Consider the following 20,220-nt stretch of genomic DNA (forward strand, 5'->3'; position numbering starts at 1 on the left):
CTGCAGCAAGTTGCACAAGTGTGCAACTTGCTTGAGTTGTAAGACCTACTAGTGTACGTCTTACAACTCCTGATGAGCACCAGTATGATCGAGTTCGACGAATGATACCTACTATGACAGAGTGAGCTCTCTCAAACGCGACCACTCCCACTCGGATCCACAAATGTATTGCCGAGCTATGCCTCTCTGAACGCCGAGTGAGAGGCTACATTTTGCTCCGATTGTGTCGCACGCGCCGCGACATCGGCGACATCTGCGCACGCAACACATGCGTGATCGAGCAATGGCTTCTTTCTTCTACGCAACAATACTTAAGTAAGGCACGTTGGTAACACGGTTGCATAGATATAAGTGATAATGCTATAACATGTTACGGTTGCATGCGGTTTTAGCAACCAACCCCTCCTCTGGCAAAATTATAAAGACGCTTCACGTCCAATGAGAATCTGCTGAGTCATAAGAAAAAATCTAGGTGAGCAATGCATGAGAAAAAAAAAGCATACATAACAGGATACGTTTTTTTATACGGCTAGAATTTCGTCAATGACCCGAAAGAAAGGAGTCTGTGATACCCACGGTGGGGCAAAAGCTGACAAAAGTTTAATTAGCTGCACGGCAAATGTAGAGAAATCCACAGGACGTGGAAAAGCCACTGTTGTCTTGTTCAACGATGCCTGAGCGGTGATTTATGTTGCATTGGAACCTCTCTGATACTTCGTGACCGGCAAAGTGTTCCACTATTCAGCAAGAAAGGACACAAAGCGCCGAAAGAGAGCGGTGGTTTCACGCCTAAGGCTAAAACAAAATAGGTGCCTTTAATTAAAAAAACTTAACACTTACCGCAATGACAAATGCATCTGTTGCCTGTACTACAACAGCGAAGGGCATAGTAAACGACATTGCACACGCTTTGCCACGCCACATGGCAAGTCTGTAATTGAGGCACTGCAAAACCAAAATGAAATTCTGATTCTGATTCTGATTGTGAAAGGCAATAAAGGAAGTGCTGATTCCGAAATACGTTTAATTAATTGATATTTTCTTATATCTTTAGGGGTGAAGCTGGCTAACTTTATCAATTCGCATTTCCACATCATACAATTTTTGCGAATTTGGTTGCTCATGCCACAGCTTTCAAAATTAAATTCTTTGATTCCTAGAACATTAATCGAGTAAAGCTAGCTGGTACATGGTGAATCTCTATTTACTGGAAGGAATAAACATATCACTGAGAATGCTCACAACATTTAGTGCGTGCTTCAGCATGAAAAGAAAGTACATTCAGTCTAGATGGCAAGAATAATAGGAATGCAAAACATAAACCATTGCTTCATAAGAGCGGTCAAAAGTAATTCATTGTAAGGAGCACATTTCCACTCATAGCGGTTAGAGACGGAAGGGAAAATTTAAAGCAGTCGCTATTTTAGGATAGTCAGAAGACGTCATTGTCGAGAAAGGTGTTGCAGCTTTCGTATAGTCGAGCACGAAAAAAAGACTAAGGGGACATAACGAAGGCCTTCTTGTTGCAACCATAAACATGCCGCGACTTGCCATTCTGGCGTCTCTCGGATATATTTTTAATAGCGACAGTTATTTTTTTAAACGTTCAAGGATTCTCCGTACTATTGTGCGGAATCTGTGCATAAAAAGGCGGCACTGATATAGTACAGTACGTTCCCAGTGAGATAGATAGCGACTGCTCATGACCTTACTGTAAATCAAGTCAGTTTCGCTCACTCGTCGTGTAGCTTATTTCTTCGCTCATTTTGCACTGAAGATAGCGCACATACCAGATACCGGTGCACCTAGGGGCCGCTCACGTTTCTGCGCACACAGCTCTACAAGTGGACATCTGAATGCACTGATCCTGTCAAATGGCGCCACATGGCGAGGAGGCAACGAATGCTAGACAAGTCAATGAAGGCAAACGTTCGGGTAGCCTGTAACAGGGACACAGCCGCAGTGGCCTACGTGAAACGTCTTGTGCGTGTAGCAGACGGTCTATGGGCACTGGGGCACAGCAATGAAGTTACGTTTATTAATGAAGTACCGTTTATTCACGCATTAGAAAGCTTACATACCTAACCTATGTCGCAGCTAGTGGGGGGCCTTACGACGCCTCTCAAACGCGACCACTCGCGCTCGGATCGACCAACGTACTGCCGAGCTCTGTCTCTCTGAACGCCGCTGCCAGACACTAAATTTAGCTCCGATTGCGTCATGCGAGGCGCGCCAACGGCGCCATCTGTGCACGCGAAACATGCATGATCGAGTAACGGTTCCTCTACTCTCGACAATGATTCCAAAGGAAGGAGTGTGAATCAAACGGTTCCAAAGATATAAGCAATAATGATATAGCATGATTTCGCTACATGCGAGTTTAGCAGGTGACCGTTCGCCTCACCTCCGTCCCTCTGACCAATTTCTAAGCCGTTTCAACTAGAAACATGCAGGCATTTATGCCCTTGAGCATCTTGTGAGTAGAATATTAACAGCGGAGCTGTTTAAGCTCTTGTTTAGGCCGCGTAGTGCGAACAAAAAACTGCGCCTGGCGAATGACGTCACTGCGCGTTGCCTAGCAATGACTCGCGCAGCTGGCGCGAGGCGTTGCTAGGCAACGCGCGGTGACGTCATTGTTCCGCTAGGTTAACACCCTCTCCCAGGTTACCCTCGCCGCAGTGCGAGACGCGGCCGACGTATGCGGCGTTCGTCGGCGTGCCCCAGCTGCAGCCGGCGTCGAGATGCGACATGCTGTAGGGAGCCTACATTCAAACGAAAACGGTGTTGCATGTAGGCTCCCTAACATGCTGCATTTCGCGCCGGCCTCGTCACCTAGATTGGACCCGATCCGCGTCTCGTCGAGCAAGATGGACTGGTTGAATGCTGCGCTTTCGCTGGTGTGGCGTCCCCGTACCGAGCGCGCTAGCGCGTCAATGCTACGTCGGACTATAAAGTGGCCTGTAGAAGACTGCGCGCCGACCCCAAGTATCGTCCCGATACTCGGGGTCAGCTAAGTTTGGCTAAGAACCAGCCAAGCCAAACCAAGTTAAGCAAACAAAAGCAAGGACAAAACTAAGAACCAGACAAGCCAAAGTTAAGCAAAGTTAAAGCTAAGAACCAGCCAAACTAAACCAAGTTAAGCAAAGGAAACCAAAGTTAACGCTAGGGAAGGGCCCCCAGCTTTGCTGTTTTCCCAGTCTTCGCATTACTATAGTGTGAAGCTGCCCCTAATTTTTTTGTGGCATTTGTGAAATTTGTGGCATTTACGGTCGTGGTATGATGTCGTGTACCTCATGACGGTAGGAATGAAGAATAGAACACGTATTAGACTAAAAAAATGTCGCAGTTTCACCCGAAAGGTGAAGCATCAATTGCGATAGCAAATTAGTAGAGAGCGATACGGAGTAAGGATAGTGGTTTTATCAGCTGTATAAACTTGGACATGCAGCAGCACCAGCAACGCGCATGACTGTTCTCGACGCTGTCGGCGTTTTGCCCGCGTTCGCTCCGAACGCGCGCGGCGTTGGTGACTGTTGCCGGTGCCTCTGGCGGCGGCTCGGAGGTTTTCGAGATCAGAACGGGACACTAGTCGAACAGCGCCGGAAGTCTTTACAACGTTCTCGCCTCGCAACGTTTTTATATAAATACGCATTTGATGCCGCAGCGAAACGTCGCCTCCCCTCCCTCCATCCCGTCCCCCCACGGCCTTTCGCGAGACGAAAGAAGTCGCGTTTGCTATATATATATATATATATATATATATATATATATATATATATATATATATATATATGGTGATTGTAAAGGAGGAAAGAGACGCTTAATCCTGCAGCCCTTCAGGAAGCACGGCGCAGAACGCGCGTTTTCTTTCCGCCATGCGTTCGCTCCCCGTGAAAGCGCGCGTCCCTCGCGTGCTTTCACTCGCACATACACCATACGGCGCGCGGCGACGATTTCATCGCCGTTGACGTCATACGGAACCTCACGGCGACGGCGACGACGACGACGACGACGGCAGAAATCCGCTTTTAGTGTCCAAGTAGCTTTATGCGCTGTACAAACTTGGACATGCAGAACCGGCAACACACAGCACTGTTGTCGACGCCGTCGGCGTTTTGCCCGCGTTCGCACAAAATGCGTGCGGCGTTGGTTGACTGTTGCCGGAGCCTCTGATATAAATAGGCACTTGGTGCCGCAGCTAAACGTCGCCTCCCAAGAAGGCGCGTTTGCTCTACATATATGGTGATTGTAAAGGAGGAAAGAGACGCCTACTTCTGCAGCCCTTAAGGGAACACGGCACAGAACGCGCGTTTGTTCTCCGCCGTGCGTTCACTCCCCGTGAAAGCGCGCGTCCCTCGCGCCCTTTCACTCGCACATACAGCGTTCGGCGGCGCGCGGCGACGATTTCATCTCCATTGACGTCATACGGAACCTCACGGCGACGGCGACGGCAACGGCGACGGCGACGCCGACGGCAGAAATCTGCTTCGGAGTGTCCATATAATTGCTATCGCAATAAAACAACATTTTGTTAACTCTGGAATGCACCATGGCCCAACAGAATATTTAGCAAACACGTGCCTTTGAACGCGTTACCAAACGCGTGCCTTCGTAAATGACTATATCTAGAAATATTAGACATTCCTCCGGCGGCCATCTACCGAACTGGTATGAAGGTCAACCGAATTTCAACAATTTTCAGTTAGCAGCGTAGAGAGGTGACGCCCTTCTAATTACATGCTTATTTACGGCACTTATTCGTAACTTTCCTGCTGCGTTACATCATTGTCTTATTCTTGACCGAAATTCTGCTATAACGCAGCACAGACGGTGCGAATAAGCGCTACGAATACGCCCGTTAATAAAAGGGCGTACCCTGTCATTGCTGCTAAATGAAACTTGATGAAATCCGGACGAGATAATTTAAATAATGGCATCAAATTGTCGTCATGCCGTCGTCGTTATACGCCTTCGTCGTTCGATCGATATCATTCATTCATCATTCCATCATCGCTATGTATACATCGATGTCATACTGTCGGTTGTCATGCCTACATGTGATGGATTACACTGGCCAGCTTGTGCCATATCAAAGTGGGAGGATATCGCAGTTTGTGGCATGTAGCCTAAGCAACCAAAATCTCATAATTGCCACTACACGTGTTAAATAAACGTGACTTCAGGAATACTGGTCTGTCGCTACATTGCTCGAGTGCTCTTCGGATTACGATTGACGGTCATCGTGAGATGAGTTCTCGCGTAATTTTTAGAGCGCAGCTCTTAGGAGCCCATTCCTGCGGCGGGCGTCGGCGTCCCTCGTAACCGAGCGAACGAGCACAGCGAAGAATGGAAGAGCGAACGCGGAACGCGGATGAAAGACGGCGATAGCGATGAGAGCGCGACGAGGAAAACGGAGGAAGAGGGTACAGCGGAACGATGAGGCGGGAAGCAGGGGAGGAGGGTATGGAGGGTAGTGCCGCGCAAGACGGGCCATGCGGCGACGATGGCTACGATTTGGCGCCAGAGTAGCGCGCATCGTCTGTATGGAAACAAAGCGCCGCATTAGCGGAGGTCCGTTGGCAGCGGCTGCTGGGAATGGCGCCCACGCGTCACCCACGCGCTGCCTCTCGCAATCTCGCGATCTCCCGATTAGCCGAGGCAATCGCGCCGCAATTTCTTTCTTTATTTCTTCTTTATTTGTTTCCATTGCTAAACATACAATGGTGGGGCTAAGATAAAAGCTGCAGTGAGGCAGCTTGAGGTGCCCTTAGCCGCCGTGTTACATGGTGGCAGTGAGTCGAGCAATCAACCGTATGCAGAAACATTACATGTAAATGTTAAAGTACAAGAATTCTTCAATTCAAGAGAGTTTTCAATAGGGGAACAATAAAATTGCTCAATGGCAAGTGAAAACAATTCAGATAGTACACGCCACCACATTACATACACTTGGCAATACGTAAATAAAAGTTAAGATTGCGTACACTTGACGATGCTTAATTAAAGGTGAAAAGAAATGTCGAAAAGAAAGAGACTTCGCTCCGCTTGCAACATGCCGCACCAGACAGGTTGCCCGCGTCAAGCCAACATATCGCGAAATGAACACACGTTTACAGCTGCACTAATATTTCGCATTAGGCACTATCGTAATCGTCGGTGACTTTTTTTTTTAATGTTGCCCATTGAGTTACGCTAGTGCACTGCGGTGAAGTTCGACAGTTACTCCAATGGGCAATGCCCAAAATTCCTGCAAATGTTGCATGAAGCGCAAACTATGACAACAATAAAGGAGCTTTTGCGTCTCCTTTGGCAGCCGTCAAAGAGAGGCTCTTCAGAGCTGTCTCCGAGCGTTTGGATCATGTTGCATGCACTCGGTATACATCGTGTTCTTTAGCTTCACCAATTTTTGATACGATAGCATCAAATGGCTCATTCAGCAAAAAAGCCGGCGTCTGTAGTCTGTAGGAGTGTGACGGCACCTAAATTCCCATTGGCTGCGACGCCACGTCATGAGCGCGCCTCGACGGACCAGAGCGGCTGAAAGGGACCACCTGCTGCTGCGCTAGTGCCAGGTGTTGTGTGAGGGGCGAGGGCATCGCCTCGGCGCCACGTCACCCTCGCTCTCAGCGCTCATCGGAAGCCGGCGGGCGGTCCATGTATACATCTCTCAACTCCACTGGGCTTAGCTGCTGAGCGCGCCTGCCGGCCTTGGTGGCCGCTGCAATTCGTCGGTCTCTCGTCGCGCAGGATGTCGGTGGCATGCGGCGTTGTCACCGCAGCCTGCTGGTGCTTGCTGGCTCGGGCAGCACGTACCGCTATGGCACATTACTCGTAGCGCCAAACTTGAAGGACATTAATGCTTTCGCATTCACAGTTTATAAGAGCTTAGGTGTCCGCGAATTTTACCTGCAGCGGATAGCACAATTCCAAACCTAGAACAAAATTACTCAGTGAGGCAGACATTATATCCACGAACAATCAAATGCGTTTCACTAATTACTGGTTTTACTGATTAATTCACAGCACATATGGCAATTAACGAATTGTAGTTAGTTTGCAAGGCCGCTTGGAATAAATTATGAGATTGGACTGGTTTCCAGATACGCACCGTGATACATGCGGAAGAAATGCACTGTTCTTCCACTTAGTGCTTTAGGAAAACGCTGTTCTTTGCATTTAAGCACGAAAGTGACTGGAACGCCAATGTATTTTGTCACACAATTTGAACATTATTCTCTCTAAACTGGTTTCATCCTGAGAATTCGTTCTATGTGGATACGCCTCCAATTAGTAAATTGCGATATGTGCACTAAAGTACAGAAAGCCGGCAGATCCCCACGCCTTGTGTGAATCGATGTTATGCGAAACCTTGTGCGGGGAGCCTACCAAGTTAACGAAACGACCATGAGAGCACCAAGACATAGGCGGCTCTTTCATGACCTAGATGACATGCATGTTATGACATTCATATCACGAGTCCTCAGGAGTCCCTTTAGCTACACCTAACAGACCTCAAGGCGAAAGCCTTAGCCATGCTCATAACTATGACTTTGACCATCAACCTTTAGCCTTTTCCTTTACTTAGTACCACATCCAAACCCATTTCATTGGTTCTTGAGTATAAATTTTTTTTGGCTGTGTCATTATCATTTTTGCTGAGTCATGCTCATGACAATTACTTCTACCAGCATCCTTTAGTGTTTCCTGCACTTAGTACCAACGTCCGAACCCATTTCAGTGGTTTTTGAGTGTTAATCTTTTTTCGCAGAGTCATTGTCATTTTTGCTGAGTCATGCTCATGACTATGACTTATATCATCATTCTTTAGTGTTCCCTTCACTTAGTATCCACGTCAGAGCCTATTTCAGTGGCTTTTGAGTGTTAATCTTTTTTCGCTGAGTCATTGTCATTTTTGCTGAGTCATGCTCATGACTATGACTTCTACCATCATCCTTTAGTGTTTCCTTAATTCACTTAGCACCCACGTCAGAACCCATTTCAGTGGTTTTTGAGTGTTAATCTTTTTTTGCTGAATCATAGTCATTTTTGCTCAGCCATGGTCATGACTATGCCTTGTACCTTAATCTTTTAGTGTTCCTTCACTTAGTGCCCACGTCCGAACCCATTCCAGTGGTTTTTCTGTGATAATCTTTTTTCGCTGAGTCATTGGCATTTTTGCTCAGTCATTTTCATGACTATGACATCTACTGCCATCCTTTAGTGATTCCTTCGCTTAGCACCCACGTCAGAACACATTTCAGTGGCTTTTGAGTGTTAATCTTTTTCGCTGAGTTATTGTCGTGACCTACATGACACGCATGTCATGTCATTTTTTCATGACCTATCACTTATGTTTGTCATACACTCCGGTCATACTACGCCAATTTTGGTACCTACCAAGCTAACGAAATGACCATGAGAGCACCAAGACGTAGGCGGCTGTTCCATGACCTACATGACACGCATGTCATGTCATTCATGAATGTCGTATGTCATGACATTCATGTCGTGACATATTATTTATGTTCGTCATATATTCTTGTCAGTATGCCAATTTCGGTACACACCAATAACGAAACGACCATGAGAGCACAAAGACGTAGGCGGCTAGATAGATAGATAGATAGATAGATAGATAGATAGATAGATAGATAGATAGATAGATAGATAGATAGATAGATAGATAGATAGATAGATACTGTCAATGTAGCCAATGTTCGCCAAGAAAGGCTTCATATTTAATAGCGCAAAAGTTCATTACTGCAATCACGTTCAATATACAGATAAATATTTTCATTTCTAGTCGAAATAATGCCCACCTCCTTGAGTAATTTAGTTCAAGGGTGAGAATTCTGCTGCCTGCCAGAGGCGGTTTTGAACATTTGGTGCAGCTGAAAAAAAAAGGCACCTGTGTGAGCGGTCTCAGAATACTTACCACATTGCTTGTAGCTGTGACCAGCCTTTATGAGGCAGTTGTATTTTTTTCCAATAGGGCAGTCCATTGGCTCGCAATAAACGGTGCCTAATCAGAAAGGGAAGTGTATTACTAATCAATTATTCTATGACAATCAATCAGTATAGTCTCGTGACGTTGGTTCATGCTTTCAGAAGTTTAGGATTCCAGAGCAGCTTTGCGATCGCCTACCGTGCATGCACTTTTCGAGGCAATAATGCCACTCGGACGCACAGCTTCCCCTTTGTGAATGAAACAAAATTTCTGAGACAATAAAAGTGATGACACATTGCAAAACGGCGAAAATAGATACAGCAAACGCAAAATATTAAAATATCTAAGAAAAACCGAAACGCCGTGACTTGATCCTGCCTACCATGCAGTGTTCTTCACGCGGTTTACGGTTAATTTTGGCCTAAATGCATCAGGTGCTGATGCTGTAAGACATGAAGATCTAAATGTCTTACCGCATGCTTCTAGTCAAGCCTTTGCTTAGGCTTTTTTTTGTCTGCGCCCCTAGACATATGTGATGCTCAATCAAATTTGATTTGATTTGATTTGTTTGACTGACACAGGCGCAGAATTATCAACGTGTCCTTGCTGAGTATAATGTCGATACCCCTATGTCGTCCCAAACTATCCTTACCCATAGCTTACCTGGTCTATGTGTGCGTGCACCACTGCTGCCCCTGAGTGTCCGTCCTGTAGTGAGGGAAGAAGCAAGGTGAAAGCTGCATTTTTGAGCCAAATCCTCCACTGCCTCAGATTATTTCTTCCTTTGATGTTGTCACCACCCTAAAACAGCGCTTGCATGTAGGCTCCCTATATGATGGCGATGATGATGATGATGATGTAATGGCATCCTCTTTGAAACGGGGCGTTGACAAATAGTCACCTAGCCTGCTTGATTTAATCAGGTATGCTGTACATACTTTTCTCTCCCATTGCGCTGATAATGATGATGATGATGATGATGATGATTATGATGATTTGATGATGGCATCCCCTTTGATAGCTAAACAGCAGCACCACCTAGTGGGCGTGGTTGCCTAAGTCTAGGAGGATTCGCTAAGTAATATTTGCTAAATATTGTATATCACGAGGCCCATAGATTTATTTATTTATTTATTTATTTATTTATTTATTATTATTATGATTGATTGATTGATTCATTCATTCATACATTCATTCATTTTGATTGAGTTTAAAGTCTAACGCAGCGGGACTAGAGAGCTTTAGAGCAACGCTTGCAAGAAAACGTAACGCATTACGTAAGAAAATAAATAGCATTGAGCTGGCTACTGCATGTTATTGCGTTTCTGCGGCTTAGGCAAGTTCTATTCGAACGCGAACTATTTGGAGAAAATAAGCTGCGTAATATTTACGTAGGCTAAATATAACCTTGTCAAACATGGCAGCACCCATGGCTCCCGCCTCTATGCGAATTGCACTCATGGCTTAGGTCTCGCTATCGGTGATCATCAATAAAGGTGAAATGAACCTTTTCTTCCCCAGAATATTACTGAAAACCTAGTTAATATGAGTGCCTATAGCACGCGGAACACGTAAACGTTGCTCTGGAGTCCGTACGCCTGGCGAGTCGGCGTAGAAACGAGGAGATGGTGGCTAATGGATTGTTTTGGCTTGACGGGTTAGGTACGAGGCAACAGACGCGGTGCCCTGTCCGCGGTATCAAGTACAAGTTGTACGCGAAGATCGAAATTCGAATAACTAGTGGAAATTCTCCGAAGACTGAAGCAAGGATACGGTCTGTCTCCATTGTTCACATTTTATGTTAAGGGAATAGAAAGACGACTGGAAAACAGCGAATTCAGTTTTGATTTGTCCTATATTCGTCGTGGCCAAAGAGTGATCCAGAAGGTCCTTTAGCTCATCGACGTGGACTACGTAGTTCTACTAGCGCAAAATGTCAGGGATTTACAGAAACGTGCGAATACTTGTGACAATGCAGCGACAAATCTAAGCCTTAGCACAAGAAATCGGGAATGATGATATTTAATGAAGGAAGGAGTAATGACGTGGTAGCAATTTAACAGCAAATCGTACCCATAGTCAAGCATTATAATTACCTGGGAGTATACATTAACAAAAGAAAACACTTAATAAATCATCCACGACGATAATATAAATATGAAGGGGAAGCCGAATGCAGCAATAATGAACCATAGAGCACTTCAGGGCTACAATAAATATGAGGTGGTGCAAGAAATTTGAAAAGAAGTAATATAGTGTCAGCGATAACGTTCGCAAATGCCACTCTGTGTTTAAAGTTAGTCATCGTGTCGCGGTTGGAAGTTAACCAAAGACAAGTAGGCCGGTTGGCTTCAGGGGCCCGCGGTAAATCCGCAAATTATGCCATGCAGGGTCCCATACGTTGGGCCTCTCTTTAAGTTAGAGAAGCGCAAAGCAAAATTATTTTTAAGAAAGACTCTGGGAGCACGAAAGCAAATAAATAGGCAGCTAAAGTAAAGAAGTATCTGTACCTAAGAAGCGTGGACACAAAATGGAGGAAGAAGTCAAGAACGTTGGCAGCCAAGTACAGCGTAATTGAAAGTGTAAATAGACAGCTAGGAGTGATCAAAAATAAAGTGAGAGAAAGAGACAGTAAATTGGCATGCAAATTATTGAGACGGATATTTACAAAAACGGCAAGAAAGTAATCACGAGGGAAAATGTGAATATTACCGTAACGGTCAGTGTATTCCTGATTGAGGGTCAAGCTGGTTTTCTCAGGACAAAAACATACCAGCTAAAATACTCGTAACAGGGTGAAGCATGTGCCTGCTGTAGCAAAAGTGCGGAGCACATCTTAATGGAATGCGAATGTATTCACCCAGCGACACCTGTAGGTAGCGTCCACCTTCCAGGTGCGCTCGGGTTCAAAGCAGATTACTTCCCTTGAAAGCGCACATGTGGAGCCTCTGCTAGAGGGGACATCAAAATGTTCCCATTAATTTATGGCGGATGGCGTTTATTGCAGAACATATATATTCGTAATTTCAGCTACCCATTTAAAATATATTCTCTATAAGGTGATTCAATTAGCTCCCTATAAAAGGATTCAATGAACACTTCAAGCCGAATAAATTGCAGCTTGCCTAAACGGTGAAAACGTGCCGTCCGTACTCGCAGCTTGGTGGAGCAGGGAACCAGGAAGTTTTCTCCGTTCGCCGTACTATAAAGCTCAACCTATAGCAGCCCAAAGAAATTCGAAATTCGAAACGTACCTCCATAGGTAGCAAATTTCCAGAAATTTATATTCTAGTCAATGCTGTCTGTACCTTCTGCCTGTGTTTCCTTGAAACCTTGCCGACTACAGCCGAAAAAGTTCGGCCATCACCATCTCTTACTGCGTACACTGCTCTTCGGCAGATAAATCAAGACGGGGTAAGAGGAAGACGCTATGATGTGATCCCCAAAGGCATCCGCTCATCCAACAGTTAACCCGCTCATTCTTCATAAAATTTATACAGAAACCATCTCAGCATCACTTTCGACATTAGTGCGATTACGTTGAAGCAATGTAGCGCCCCCGCTGAATCACAACGTGTATGTGGCGTGTATTGCCCCCAGGCTCCTGTCTCGTGCTTCCGCCTGGACGCGCTGCTTCATCTAGTGGCACGCCCGCGCAATCAGCCTTCTTTACCGTGGCGTCCGAGATCGCAGCGGTGGCGTGTCGGTGCGTGCTAAAGCGCGCCATGTGTGAGCCGTGTACAGCAGCCGGGCTCCTCTCTCGCGATTCCCTTATATATGCTACGCCATCTAGCGGCGCGCCCACAAAGTCTCTCTTCCTTTGCGTGGCCTCCGAGAGTGCGGCTGTTGCACGCCGCTGCGTGGTAACACGGAGAGTTAATTTCTCGCTACCGACGGGGCCTGCTTGGGGCTGCGTAGCGCTGCTGTGCTTGAGGAACACGTGTGACGCGGGTTCGATTCCGCCCAGCTCCTAACAACTGTTAAAGGTGTTTTTATGCGAGTAGGTATTCTTTGCCTACGCAGCTATTTTGAACCCATCTATCTATCTACCTATCTATCTATCAATCTATCTATCTAGCCTCTTACGCAAACCCAGTGGCCCAAGTTGTCTACCAGCTTGGATCACTAGGTACGTGCTGGTGGCTGTGATGCCGTCATGGTTGTTGCATTGTCATCATTCCCACTTCGTCATCTTACTCGTCATTTCGTCATCAAGTCTTCTACGCCCACCTAGCGACCCAAGTTGTCTAAAAGCTTAAGCAACTAGGTATGTGTTCGCGGTCATGAAACTGACGCGGTTTTTGCATTGTAGTCATATCAGCTTTGTCAATCGACTGTCGCCATGCTGTCGTCGTGACGTGGTCGTCGTCATAGTCGTCATGCATTCGTTGACGCACCGCCGTCGTGATGCCGTCTTGGTCGTTCCCACTTCGTCACGCCATCGTCACCATACAGGCTACGTGATACAGTCGTCGTCACTCCATTGTCACCATGCACCCATCCGCATCCCATTGTGGTCATACCTTTGTCATGTCATCATCGTCAATCTGTCGTCGCCATACAGTCGTTGTCATTGATTCATTTTAATTGTCATGATGCCATCGCGGTCGTTCCACCATCGTCATTCTAACTCGTCATCGGACTCTCGTCATGCTGTCGTCGTCGCCATCATTGTAATACGTTCATTGTCATACCGCCGTCGTCAAGCTGTCGTTTTACCTTCGTCATCACTTCAGTGTTGTCATGCCGTTGTCGTCACACCGCTTTCGCCATTCCACAGATGTGAATGCTTCTTCGCCGTTCTATCGCAATTATGCTGTCGTCATTCAATCGTGATTATGCCGCCAGTCATGCCATCGTCGTCATTGCATCGTTGTCAGACAGTTGCTAACATGTATTCGTTGTCATACCGTCGTCGTAATGGTCATGCCACCATCACCCCTCCAGCTTTGTCATGCGACACTCGTCTTGCCGTCATCGCCACGATTTTGTAATCATACAGTTGTCGCCACCCCATTGTCCCCATACAGTTTTCATGTCATCGTCGTCATTGCGTCGTCGTCATACTGTCGTCGTGTGCTCGTTGTCATACCAACGTGATGCCGTCATGATCGTTTCATCGCCGTCATTCTAACATTGGCAGCTGACTCGTCGTGACGTCAGCACGCCATCGTCTTCACACAGTGGTCATCACACCAATGTATTCATGCCGTCATCGTCACCGCTGTCGCTTTACCATCGTCAGTACTTCAGTAGCGTCATCCCATTGTCGCCATGCCATCGCCGTCATAATGCCTTCGTCAATCCATCGGCACCATTCTTTGTCATTCTATCGTAGATTTGATCTCGTCATTTAATCGCGATTATGCCGCCATTGTCATGTCATCGGCATCATTGCATCGTCGTGAGACAGTTGCTATCATGCGCATCTGTTGTCACACCATCACCGTCATTATGTCGTTGTCGTGCAATTGTCGTCAATTCAGCTTCGTCGTTCGGTTGTCGTCATACCGTCGTCACCACGCAGTCGCATTCATCGCATTGGGCTCACATCGTAGTCGTGACGCTGTCGTCGTTATACCGTCGCCATCATTTAGGAATCGTCACTTCGTCGTCATGCCGTTGTCATCACACCGCCTCCTTCCACGTCACTACACCGTCGTCAAAGCCTCGGCGTCATACAGTCGTCGTTATGTCACCGTGCTCATGGGCTATCTTGGTAAGCGAGGGCCATAGCAAAGTGGGATTATACCGGAGTAAAGCCGAAGCAACGCAAAGTCTGAGAATGACTGCTAGAGATGTTAAACAAACATTTCAGAAATACCGTGTGTCACTATATTGTTCGAATGCTATTCGCATTATCATCGATAGTCACCATGAGATGACTACCACTGTATTTTTTTATATGAAGAGCGGCTTAAAAAGGATAGATAGATAGATAGATAGATAGATAGATAGATAGATAGATAGATAGATAGATAGATAGATAGATAGAGAGATAGAGAGATAGATAGATAGATAGATAGATAGATAGATAGATAGATAGATAGATAGATAGATAGATAGATAGATAGATAGATAGATAGATAGATAGATAGATAGATAGATAGATAGATAGATAGATAGATAGATAGATAGATAGATAGATAGATAGATAGATAGATAGATAGTGGCTGAAGTAGGCGAAGAATTGCAACCGCATTAAAACTGAATTCGAATTCAGCGACATGACGGCGCTGCGTTGCGGCTCACTTGCCAATCCAAAAAGGTCAAGCGCTGGAAATACAATAACTAAAAATAAATGAACCTTGTTTAAATTCCACGAATAGGCCGACCCAGATTTAGGTAGCAGTGCCTATCTTGGTCAAGGGGGGTCTTGTCCTAGGCGTTTTATGTGGTTAGTGAGTGACGTCACATGGTGCCGCTGATCAATGATGCAATCTGCAAATGGTGACTGCCAGCCCCACGGGACGATACTCGACTAAGCATATAAAATTACCAAGCATAGTATGACAAAAATAAATTCACCTCTACAAACTTCTGTAGCCTCTCGAGGGCATTTCAGCCTGTTACATCTCCTTTCATAGTCATTACGGAAAGATAACAGCGTTTTTCGTGGCAATATACAATGAGAGAAAGAGAGAAAATCACGCAGATGCTTTAGAGATTTGAATGGCTATACGTACGCCTTGCATGTTAATGCACATGACAAAGATTGTCATGAAATGTTTGTTCATTCATGCATACTACAAACGCGCACAACACACACACACACACACGGTGAACGGCAACTATAGTGTACTTGTTCAGGCTCATGTCCAGGAGGAAGGCAAGCACCTTCATTAGGCGTGAAGCACTAACAGCGCTGCTCAATGACCTAATATCCCCTTAAACTTAATACGCATTTCAGAATATCACATGTGGCCGTAAAGCTCGTTCAACAGAGCAAAAATACAGCGTATAAGTAATAGCATGCACTGCGCAAGCTAAACAGCGGCGATCACGTAAACTGTAATTTCTGCAAGCAGTTCATGTACGCGAGGTTTACCCGAATACGTTGTAAACAAGTTCGGCCACGCCTTGTTATACCACTCCACATACCGAGGCAATCCAAGGGATGTGGCAAAGTTGAAGTGTGAAAGAGCAACAAGTAGTTGATGAAATGTGTGGCGGCTCAGCGATATGACTATGTAGAAGTTCTGCAACGTTCTTTTTTTTTTTACTATCTCGATATATTCGTAGAGCAGAGAAAGGCTTTCGTTGACCCCCTATTCCCTCGCACATTTCACGACCACGTCTCTTATAAAACGTTTGTTCCAAGTGATCGCACTTTTTTCACCTTACTAGATCACCATGCTTGACTGAGACATCTGAAAGCACAGTAGTGGGGCTATGAACAAAACTTGATGACGCTTGATTAGGCAGTTATCCCTCAGAAGAAGTCGCCAGTATTTCATATAGAACCCCAAACTCATGCATGCCATGTATCCAGACATGTACTTACACAACAAACAGATGCACATCGTGTGACGAGGTTGCCACGCTTAGTCACATGTTATAGGGGTGTCAGGACTTAAGATACAATTCGGACAGTGCCGATCCCTTCGTATTTTCCATCGCCAGTCTCCGCTCCCGCTGGAAGACCACACTGCTCAGCTCGAATCTGACAGCAGAACTCTGGGCCGTCCAGCCAGCCGCCGAAGCCGCTTCGAGACAACGTCTCGGAACCACGTCCGCGCCTGGTGCCCAGACCCACAAAAGAGACGCCAGACTCAAATCTGATTGATTTGGAAATAAAGTTTAAGTTCTTCTTCATAGCGCGCTAAGTTGCTGAGGTCAAAAAGAACCAAAAGAACGACAAATACACTAAGGCGCCTGTCATCCTTAGATATTTCCTATCTTTTTTTTTTTGAAAGAACAAGCATAAGGTCACCTTGAACTTTTCATAGTCAATCTTTAAATTCTATTCATATTAGGGTAACATAGACGCCGCATTTTATATCTGTCTTTACTGAAGCTTCCAAAAAAGTCAACGATATTCTGACCTCTTGTGGAGGAAACCTGATTCCAACGAAAGACAGCGTTTTCTTGTTATTTAGTTTTTACAGTGGTATCTTGGCATTTATACTCCAAAAAGGTTTTTTTTTTTTGCCTATATGAAATTTATCACTAAAACCTTCTAACGCTCCGTTGCTATAGCTTCATTTTATCAAGAACCATGGGCGCAAAGATCTAACTGTTCCTTCTCTATTCGCGAAACAGGCATTTTAATCGCTAGGTCACTGAACCCACTAACATTCACAGATGTTCCAAAGTATCGAAGGAAAGGTCTTCAATTTGCTACTGGAGGCTAGATGCAAAAGGTAATATCAAAACGAAATATAGTCCGTTTTGCATATAATATGTCCATCGTTCGCTAGCAGTTTCTGCTTTTCGTGTCTTCTTCTTACACGGCCTTATCAGATATCCACTAGTTTATCAGCTTCATAGGGTGTGGTTTAGCGCTGTGGGACCTGCGTCCCGCACATAAAATGCTTTCACGAAACCAAAAAACGTTGTATGACAATTAAAAACGAAGGACATCTTTACAGTGGAGTTAGTTTAAGATAAGGTTGTAGCTAAAGATTTTTTTTCAGAACTGCCACGCACAACCATAAGTTAGTTTTAAACTGTCTTTTCATCTGCTTAGAGGTTAAATAATTCGTTCCTGACAATAATGTCTCCCACATTAAAAGCAAAACCTGCGAAAATCTTGGTGCAGCGGCTGATCTACACCAGCTGCAGCTGGAGTCAGCTTCAGCTCAATAATAAAATTTTAAAGTTGAATTTGTACGCTTGCAGCATCACACATACTTGCCTGAAATCGTTGTGGCATATGAGCCAAGTAACAGTATTGTCAATATATTTTTCCACCACATGGACTGCTAAAAAATATCGCCGCACGGTGTGCCACTCCTAGATCAGAAAAAGTCTTTCGTTATCTCGAGCTCAATAGAGTCATATAGAAAAGGTAAATGACATCAATAGATTGTCGATTTAATAAAAGTCACAAATTGTGATTCACTGGAGCAGAAATCTCTCCGTCCGTCTTACCTTTAACTTTTATCCTTCTATGATAAACAATGTAGCTCTGGCAGCCAAGCTACGATATTCCAATGGAAAAGAGCCAAGACAGTGCCGAAAAATTTCTTCTCTGAAACAAGATTCAATTTCCAATGGCGCATTTTATATGAAATAATAGCTATTGTTCGCACCAACGAAAACCTTGCTGGCACGCCTGTCAAAAGCACTGTTGTCTCGTTCACCTGGCTCTGAGGCCGCCTCACAGACAATCTACTATTATTATGCGTGGAGGTTTCTACTCCGTAAGGTAAAAGGCAATGTAAAGTTTCAGACAAATGCACGTGATTTCGAATCCTGTTATTGTATATTTTTCAGCGTTAAGGACTGAAGCTGCCTTCGTTACAGCGGTAGTAATGTTTAAACTAATTAGAGATTTTATTTGTTACAAGTAGCATTCTGGTTTACAAGAAGAGTAGTGTCCAGTACAAAAGCAGGAATCGTGAAACTACAATTATTTGTAATGTACAATATTGTAATCCAAATGGCAACCGCAGAATAATTATCAGTTTAGCTAGCGAACCGGGAGTTAACTTTAAACGTACGACGAAAAATGAAAGCAGCGAAAGTTAGTTGGCTCATATGTATATATATATATATATATGTATATATATTGACGCACAATGCTGTATATTGTTTATGTAAAGGTAGGCAGAGATTAGCACATTGATAACTACCTTACAATTATTTTCACGACTCAAATATATGATTCCTTTGGTAAGCCTTACATAATAACAATATATGCGTGTTCTGCTAAATGCGCCTTGACGGTGACCTTTATCGGGATTAATTCAACTTCAGTATACGTTGAAATGCATATTTTGTAACATAAAATCCTTTTCTTCAGCAAAGGTCATCAATATACTTTGGTTCTAATATAAGTAGTTATACAGTATGAGCGACTAGCAGCACTTCTATGGCATGACATCATTTATCATGTAGAACTTTTTCACGTAAAATTAAAGTTTGGTTTATTTTAGCGGTTTTCCTGAATATAAGACACGAGCATTCAGAACACATACAAACAAGGACTGAAGGGAGCGCATTTTAGTGAAAAGCTATAGAGTTGAATAACGTTAACCGCGGCCCCACAGCTTATAGGTTTTGTAGCCTATGTACCCCACCAGTTCTCCTTCAGCCGCCAATCAGGATATATCACCTATTATTAAATATCTAATAAGGATATCTTACTAGGCGTAGCAGCGAACCATAAATCTTACGGCGTGTCTGTACCTGCAGAATTCGTTAGAGTACAACTGTTGCACAGACACAAACTCTGGCTTTGCTTTTCGTAAGCGCAGATTTAGTTTACAGATTACATTTAAGTACCCTATGAATTTCTTAACTGACGTTCGTGAAACATCAGCGGCAAGCAACAAGTGTAACAACATTGATCGGGTAATACAGGAGCTATTATCTCGAGGATCATAAATGACACCGTGACGTCCCGACACGAATGCGAGTTATGTGCGTAAAACCTGGAAACAAATAGTTCTGAGACTATTTTGTCACTCAGCTGGGAGTACCTCTTTAGGGACACCTATGTTTGCAAGTGGCGTCCTTTGAAGGCACACTATAGAGAAACATTGATTTAAGCTGTATTATCGCATTGCGTTCCTGCAGCACCAAACAGGTCACTCGTACCGCGGGATGAGGCTTGTTAAAAAAAGAAAGATGTAGAAAAATACGGGCGACGACTCTACTCTGAGAGAGAGAGAGAGAGAGAGAAGGAAGAAAGCGGAAAGGCAGGGAGGTTAACCAGATGGAAAGATCCGGTGTGCTACCCTACGCTGGGGAGAGAGGAGAGGGGTAGGTAAAGTGACAGGAAAGTAGAGATAGAGAAAGAAAGAAGCACAGATACACAATCACAATTGGTCACAGGTGGCACAGCACAGTAGCACTTCATCATCATCATCATCATCATCATCATCATCATCAGCCTATATTTAAGTCCACTGCAGGACCAAGGCCTCTCCCTGCGATCTCCAATTACCCCTGTCTTGCGCTAGCGTATTCCAACTTGCGCCTGCAAATTTCCTAACTTCATCATCCCACCTGGTTTTCTGCCATCCTCTACTGCGCTTCCCTTCTCTTGGTATCCATTCTGTAACCCTAATGGTCCACCGGTTATCCATCCTACACATTACATGGCC

The 20,220-nt window shown here is 44.8% G+C and overlaps 1 long non-coding RNA gene across 1 annotated transcript; it reads right to left on the reverse strand.

Annotated features, from left to right (window-relative positions):
* Positions 1-588: 588 nt before the first annotated feature.
* On the reverse strand, positions 589-18,155 carry LOC119459538 (uncharacterized). Its single transcript, XR_005193668.2, has 5 exons — positions 18,041-18,155; positions 17,801-17,902; positions 9,611-9,655; positions 8,936-9,022; positions 589-945 (listed from the first exon to the last, which is right to left on the reverse strand). It is a non-coding gene; the product is annotated as an uncharacterized LOC119459538 (long non-coding RNA).
* Between the last annotated feature and the right edge of the window lie 2,065 nt (positions 18,156-20,220).

The sequence above is a fragment of the Dermacentor silvarum genome, chromosome 7 (assembly GCF_013339745.2).
Source record: "Dermacentor silvarum isolate Dsil-2018 chromosome 7, BIME_Dsil_1.4, whole genome shotgun sequence".
NCBI lineage: Eukaryota > Metazoa > Arthropoda > Arachnida > Ixodida > Ixodidae > Dermacentor > Dermacentor silvarum.